Below are 6,355 nucleotides of genomic sequence, written 5' to 3' on the forward strand. Positions count from 1 at the left end.
CTAAAATATAACTCTACGGTCTCCTTTTTGAAATTGATTAATGATATCATCATCTTTCACTTGACTTAAGAATTCCCTCTCAATAAATGTGACTAAGCAATTGTTCAAATATTCATCACCCATTTTATTCCTTTGCTTGTTCTTCACATAATTCATCGTGGAAAACACTCTTTCAACACTAGTAGTGGCTACGGGAAGAATTAGCACCAACTTAAGAAGCTTGTAGACAACATAATATTGCTCATATCTTTTTGTGCTAACAAGCATAACTGAAAGCTCACATAGGTTCTTCAAATTTTTAAACCTTTCATCTTTACGCACATGAGAAATGTACATAGTGAGCTGATATGGAAGTTTTGACAATTCATCAGTTGTGAAATCCTTAGGATAAAACTTTGTAGCAAGTCTAACCAACTTCTCTTGATCATAAGCAGCAAATAAATCAAGTGGACTGAAAGCTGCCATGTAAGAAAGTAGTTCTGTGTTTACCTCATCAAATCTGTCGTTCAGCTCTCGAAGCTGCCTATCAATGATACTCACAAACATATCAACATGGTAGCGATGATAATTTATTGCGCCATTATAGAACCCTCTTTTAGTCTCCCAACAGGATAATAAGGACCCTCCATGTCAGCAACTTTGATCTTGTGCTTTATACAAAAAGAAGACACTTTTTCAAGAAAACCAGTCCATCCATCACTACTGGAAACTCGAATTGCCCTGTGGGTAACGAATTTTTCTGTGCGTCTTTTTTCAGTACGCACAGAAAAATTACGATTATTCTGTCGGTTCTAAAATATCCCAACAGAAAAATACGAAAACCCACAGAATAATTGTATGATTTTTCTGTGCGTGACAATACACACGGAAAAATCAGCACTCAGAAAAATGCAATTTATTCTGTCGATTCTTTAAAAACGCACAGAAAAAATATATGCACGCACAGAAAAAATATATGCACGCATAGGATAAATAAAAAACAAAGAAGTCCTAACCCTAACCCGCCGGCCGCCGCCCCCGAACACCCTCACACGCACGCACTCGCGGACTCGCCTGCTCGGCTCTCCTCACGCACGCACGCACACGCTGTGCCCGCCGCCGCAGCTACGCATGCACGCTCGCCCCGCCGCCTTGTTCTCCCCGGCGGGCGGCCGCCCCTCCTCTCCCCCTTCTTCACCTGGCCCCAGCGCCCCTCCTCCCCCGCAGCCGCCCCGCCCCTCCCCCTTCTTCTTCCCCGGCGGGCGGCCGCCCCTCCCCTCCCCCTTCTTCACCCGGCCGGATCCGACCCTCCCTCTCCCGGATCCGGCCGGTGGCTGCGGTGGTGGTGGTGGTGGTGGCCGGCGGCGGGGCGTGGTGGTGGCGGCGGCCCTCCCCTCCAACATTAAGAACTGACATGTAAAATTGCAAATAAATTATGCTTTTATTTGGGGGAAAAGCATAGTAACACTTCATCCAACAAGTGCATCGATTCAATAATTTGGCCAGTTGCCATTAAGTACTCAAGCTTATTTTTCAGGAGTTAAGTTCCGTTGTTTCAGGAATAATCGAAATATTGTAGAGTCTCTTTGTTCCATAATTTATCCTTTGTATTATTATGCTACCTAAGTTAACTACTGAAGATGTAAATTTGAGTTGCACAACATATATTAGTTTCAAATTCCAGGTTGGAAAACCAACTTCGGAGTTGCTAGGACACTAAAGACCCTGAACTCTTCGAACTAGATCTAAAATTTATTACATTTGGAAAATCAAATAATTACATCTGGGGATCTTCATCACGCGCTCCATTAGTTAACTTATGCTGTCATAATTGACGGCATGAGCAGAACGTTCTTTTTAACTGGTGGCCCCTTTTCTTTTTCATATGTTAATCATAACTTCTGACACCATGCTTCTGCTTATAGAATTTCCTTTACCATCTGGTATGAGAAGTATTAATAAGTGACAAGTATAGAACCAAATTCTTCAATGGCTCATCATTAAAAGTTGCCTAACTTTTGGATTACCACATTTGCCTTACCCAATCATCTGCATTAGATTTCTAGTATTCGTGCAGTTTTAAAAAATGTGTTGCCTTTGTTATCCATAGATAACAAATCCTGTCCATAAGCAATTGCTGCTCCTCTTAGGCCTGGGCTGTAGCTTCTTTTTGGTTAAGCTAGGTCTGCTTTCTGGTTGAGTATACTGTCAGCAATACTTCAAGGTACTTCAACATTTGGTGATACATGGTCCAAGTGCGCTCATAACAAATGGTGCCACAGGTTGGAAAAAATTATGCATGTACTGAGTTGAAACAGGAGCTTATCACATTTTCTCAATTTCTTGAGAGGATGTGGTCAAGTGATTCTGCAAACTTGGCATGTGTAGCGCAGCATCAATTGTTAGACCAGGTGAGAAAATTTATGTAGCAACCAAACCCCATGCATCTACTGACTTAGCAGTTTACCAAACATTTGGATTTGATTTGTAACATTTGACAGATAAAGGAGCTCCACAAAGACATTACTGTTCCTGAGTACTGTTTAGCTGGTGGTGGCAAACTCCAGTCACTTAATGCTTGGTTCGGCCCTCATGGGACAATGAGGGCGTTCGGCTGGTGCACTGCTCGCTTGTTTCAGCTTATTCTTCCTCACAAAACACTATTGAATCATCCGAAACCATCCGAAATTCACTGTGCTGGGCACCATCCGAACACGGTGATTCACAAACTCCATTGCATCATGACCCACATCACAACCTTTTTGCTCAGGTATGACACAAACAATGTCTATGTTAAAACCCTGTTTGTTTATGTCTATATTCTTGACTTATGTGTGTTGGTTACCATGGATAATTGAATGTGCGATGTTTAAGAAGTTGACCATTTTGGCCCCGTTCGCATGCCCTTAAATCCGGCTTGATCCGCTTCTTTTTTCATCCGAAACAGTGTTTTTCTCTCACAAATTCCTCCAGCATTCCTCCAAACCATCCAGATTCCTCCAGAATTCAGACAAGCGAACAGGCCCTTTATTTATTGCATCTCAGTACTCATGCCCTGCCACTATTTTCTTTTTATTATTTCTAGTGTGATATGATGGTTTGTTTCTCTGGCCACAATTCTAGCAACCGTGTTGCTTCATTGCTTGGCATTTTTTCTGCTTTCAGCAGGCTTTTCTAGTGAAGTCTTACAGAAACTATTGTTCTTATTTCTATGCTTGAAATTAAAATCAGCAAGCTTCCTATACAAACAACAGGCCGCAGACAAACATGTTTGAACCCTTCCTATAATTTCACTAGGTGACGGACATCTTGTGTTTGTTTCCTTTTACCAAAGGCAAGTTACTTTCAGGCCACCAACCCCTGTAACTGAGGGAAAAGGCCATTTACTCGGTTTGACTTTGAGAAACTAATTTACATATTCAACAAGACAAAACTCCTGTGCTGTTGGAATATCTGGAAACATAGGCATGAATGCATGACGTTGTGTTCTTGTGGTGAAAACCCGTCCTTGAGCCACCTACAATTAGCCTGCTGCGAAGACACTCGTTGATATTATCTTGCTTACTGTCCTTTATTTGCAGGTCGATAGGAGCAGCAATGAAAGAGCTAAGAGCTGCTCATTTTCAATGGTAGAAACATCAATCTGGTTGTCATCAGCATAGTAGTGCAATAGTTATCAGTAGTGAAATTCATGAATTACTGAGATGAGATGGTAATGCTTTTGAATGTATTGATGCCGGAACATTTGGACATCATCTACATGTAGCCTGGATGCTATGAATGAATGTGCTGAACATTTGGACTCCATCTTTATATGTTGTGATGAAATTATTGTATGGACAGTCCATATTTTAATATGTTGTTGCTACTGTTTTCAAATAATTATTGTATCCAATTTGTTGCATGGGTAAGTGTATATTATTCTGTCGATGGTCTGTTAACACCTGACAGAAAAATACAACTTTTCTGTGCGTTCACCTAACCCGATAGAAAAATACAATTTTTTCAGTGAGTGCACCTCTGCAACTCTGACGGGACAACACTAACAGAAAAATGATTTTTCTGTCGGGTTTTTCTTTTTACTGTGAGGAATAATGCACAAAAATTTTATTTTTAATCTGGCCGAACACAATTTTTCTGTGCGTGTAACACCCACAGAAAAATTGTTTCTGACGGTGAACACACAGAACAATTGAATTTTTCTGTCATTATATTTTCATGTGTATTTTTCTGACGGTATTCGTATTTTTCTGTGTGTTTTCGCACACACAGAAGAATGTGAGTTTCTAGTAGTGCACTATCTTCCCGCAAGCACTGCAAATGAAACTTTGTAAGATCAACAAGCTCCATAGCATTGACAATATCTTGATCTTTCTTTTGCAAAGCTCTACTCAAGTCCTCGGTATAACCAAATATTTCTTGCATCAAGTGTGCCACGAATACAAACTCAAATGACCGAAATGATGTCAACATAGTCATAGCTGCTTGGGCCTCTGCTGTAGTATACTCTTTTCCAATCTTGATCAGAACATGCCTTATTGCAGGATACATAGAGATAACATGATTCACGGTTTTGTAGTGAGAGCCCCAACGAGTATCACATGGCCTCCCCAAACCCATTTCTTGATTCAAACCCCTCTCGGTTTCTACTTCCTCCAAGTCCAATGCAGCAATTAGTTCCTCAGCTTGAGCTATTCGAAGCATTCTCATCTTTTTACATGAATTGCCAAGAACATTTAACAAGATAGCAAGCTGTCCAAAAAACCAAGTGCAATCCCCACTCTCCTTAGCAACATCAACAAGAGTTAATTGTAGCTGATGAGCAAAGCAATGAACATAATAAGCATAAGGAGGCTCATCCATAATTAGTTTCTTCAGCCCATTAGCATTACCTTTCATATTGCTAGCTCCATCGTATCCTTGCCCACGAACCATTGCAAAAGTCAAATTGTACTTCATAAGCATATGCTCCACTGTAGTTTTAAGTGTCATAGCAGTAGTATCTTCAACATGGGCAATTCCAAGAAATCTGACAACCGCCCGTCCTTTCTTATCAATATAACGCAAGCAAACAACTAGCTGTTCATTCTGGTACACATCAGCAGACTCATCGGCAAGTATTGCAAATTGTGTGCCATCAAGTTCCTTAATGACTAGTTTAGTAGTTTGCTGGGCACAACATTTGATGAGCTCATGTTGTATTTCATGGCATATCATCTTGCAGTTTTGTGGAGCATTGTTTAGAACCACCTTGTCAACCTCATCAAAATTTCCTGCTAGCCAGTTTAAAAGCTCAAGGAAATTTCCTTTGTTTAGTGACTCTTCACTTTCATCATGCCCTCTAAATGCCAAGCCTTGGTGTAACAGAAACCTCAAGCACTTGAGTGTCCATGTCAAATGGAGCTTATACAGTGCTTTGTACTATGTGGTGTTTGAAGCAATAGATTCTCGAATTGATGTTGTAGGTGTAGTGAACCTATCATATTTTTCTTGGGCTTCATTATGAGCACTATTGATAGCTCCCATGTGTTTTTTCAATCTTGATTTAAGGTTCCAATTCCGCCACCCACCATTCACAAATGTATCTCCACCGGGGCATTTTGTTCTATCCTTAAACAAATAGCAGACCAAGCAGAAAGTAGCATCTTTTTCTACAAAATACTCAAGCCAAGGATATTCCTTAAACCAAATAGAGCAAAAGCGACGTGGATGACCACTTATATCTCTAGATGGAAAATCATGGTTCTTAGGTGGACATGGCCCCAACTCAATGTACCTCTTTCTAACTCTACCCTGGTCATTAACATCATACCTTGAGATGGGTATCCACTTCCCGGGATCATGCTCAAGTGCTTCCAAATCTGCTCCGACCTCACCCTCTTCATCAGTTGCATAATCTTCTACAATTGGAGTTGGGGGAACTCTGTCCGTGTCCGGTTGGGGAGCTCGAGCTGCATCATTTGCTTCACCATCATCCTGTGCTTCCACAATTGCTAGCTGCAGATTGCTCTCAGTAGGGGAGAGGCTCTCAACCTCAACAGGAGGAGGATTTCGTGTGGATATGGAAGCTATTTTCTTTGCCTTTGCAGCTTTCTCCCACAATGCAAATATGCTAGCACACTTCTTCTTCATCTATGATACAAGAATCCAATGCAAAAAAATTAGAAAATGAAATCCTAAATTTTAACTCTGAAGAATGAATCTGACACTGCTGTGCTACGAAGCTACTGTGCTCACCTTGCTTCAACAGTTCAACTTCAACGGTTCCGGAGCCGAAGCCGAACGCCCAAACCGAACCGTGGCCGTCGTGGGATGCTGGGGCGACGGGCTCACCACCGCCCTCAGCCCTCCGGTCGCCGCCTGCCCGCCTCTCCGG

At 41.6% G+C, this 6,355-nt stretch overlaps 1 pseudogene; it reads right to left on the bottom strand.

The window, feature by feature from the left end:
* Window positions 1–6,111, bottom strand: LOC136488017 (uncharacterized; annotated as a pseudogene).
* Window positions 6,112–6,355: the final 244 nt, after the last annotated feature.

Source organism: Miscanthus floridulus, chromosome 10, assembly GCF_019320115.1.
Source record: "Miscanthus floridulus cultivar M001 chromosome 10, ASM1932011v1, whole genome shotgun sequence".
NCBI lineage: Eukaryota > Viridiplantae > Streptophyta > Magnoliopsida > Poales > Poaceae > Miscanthus > Miscanthus floridulus.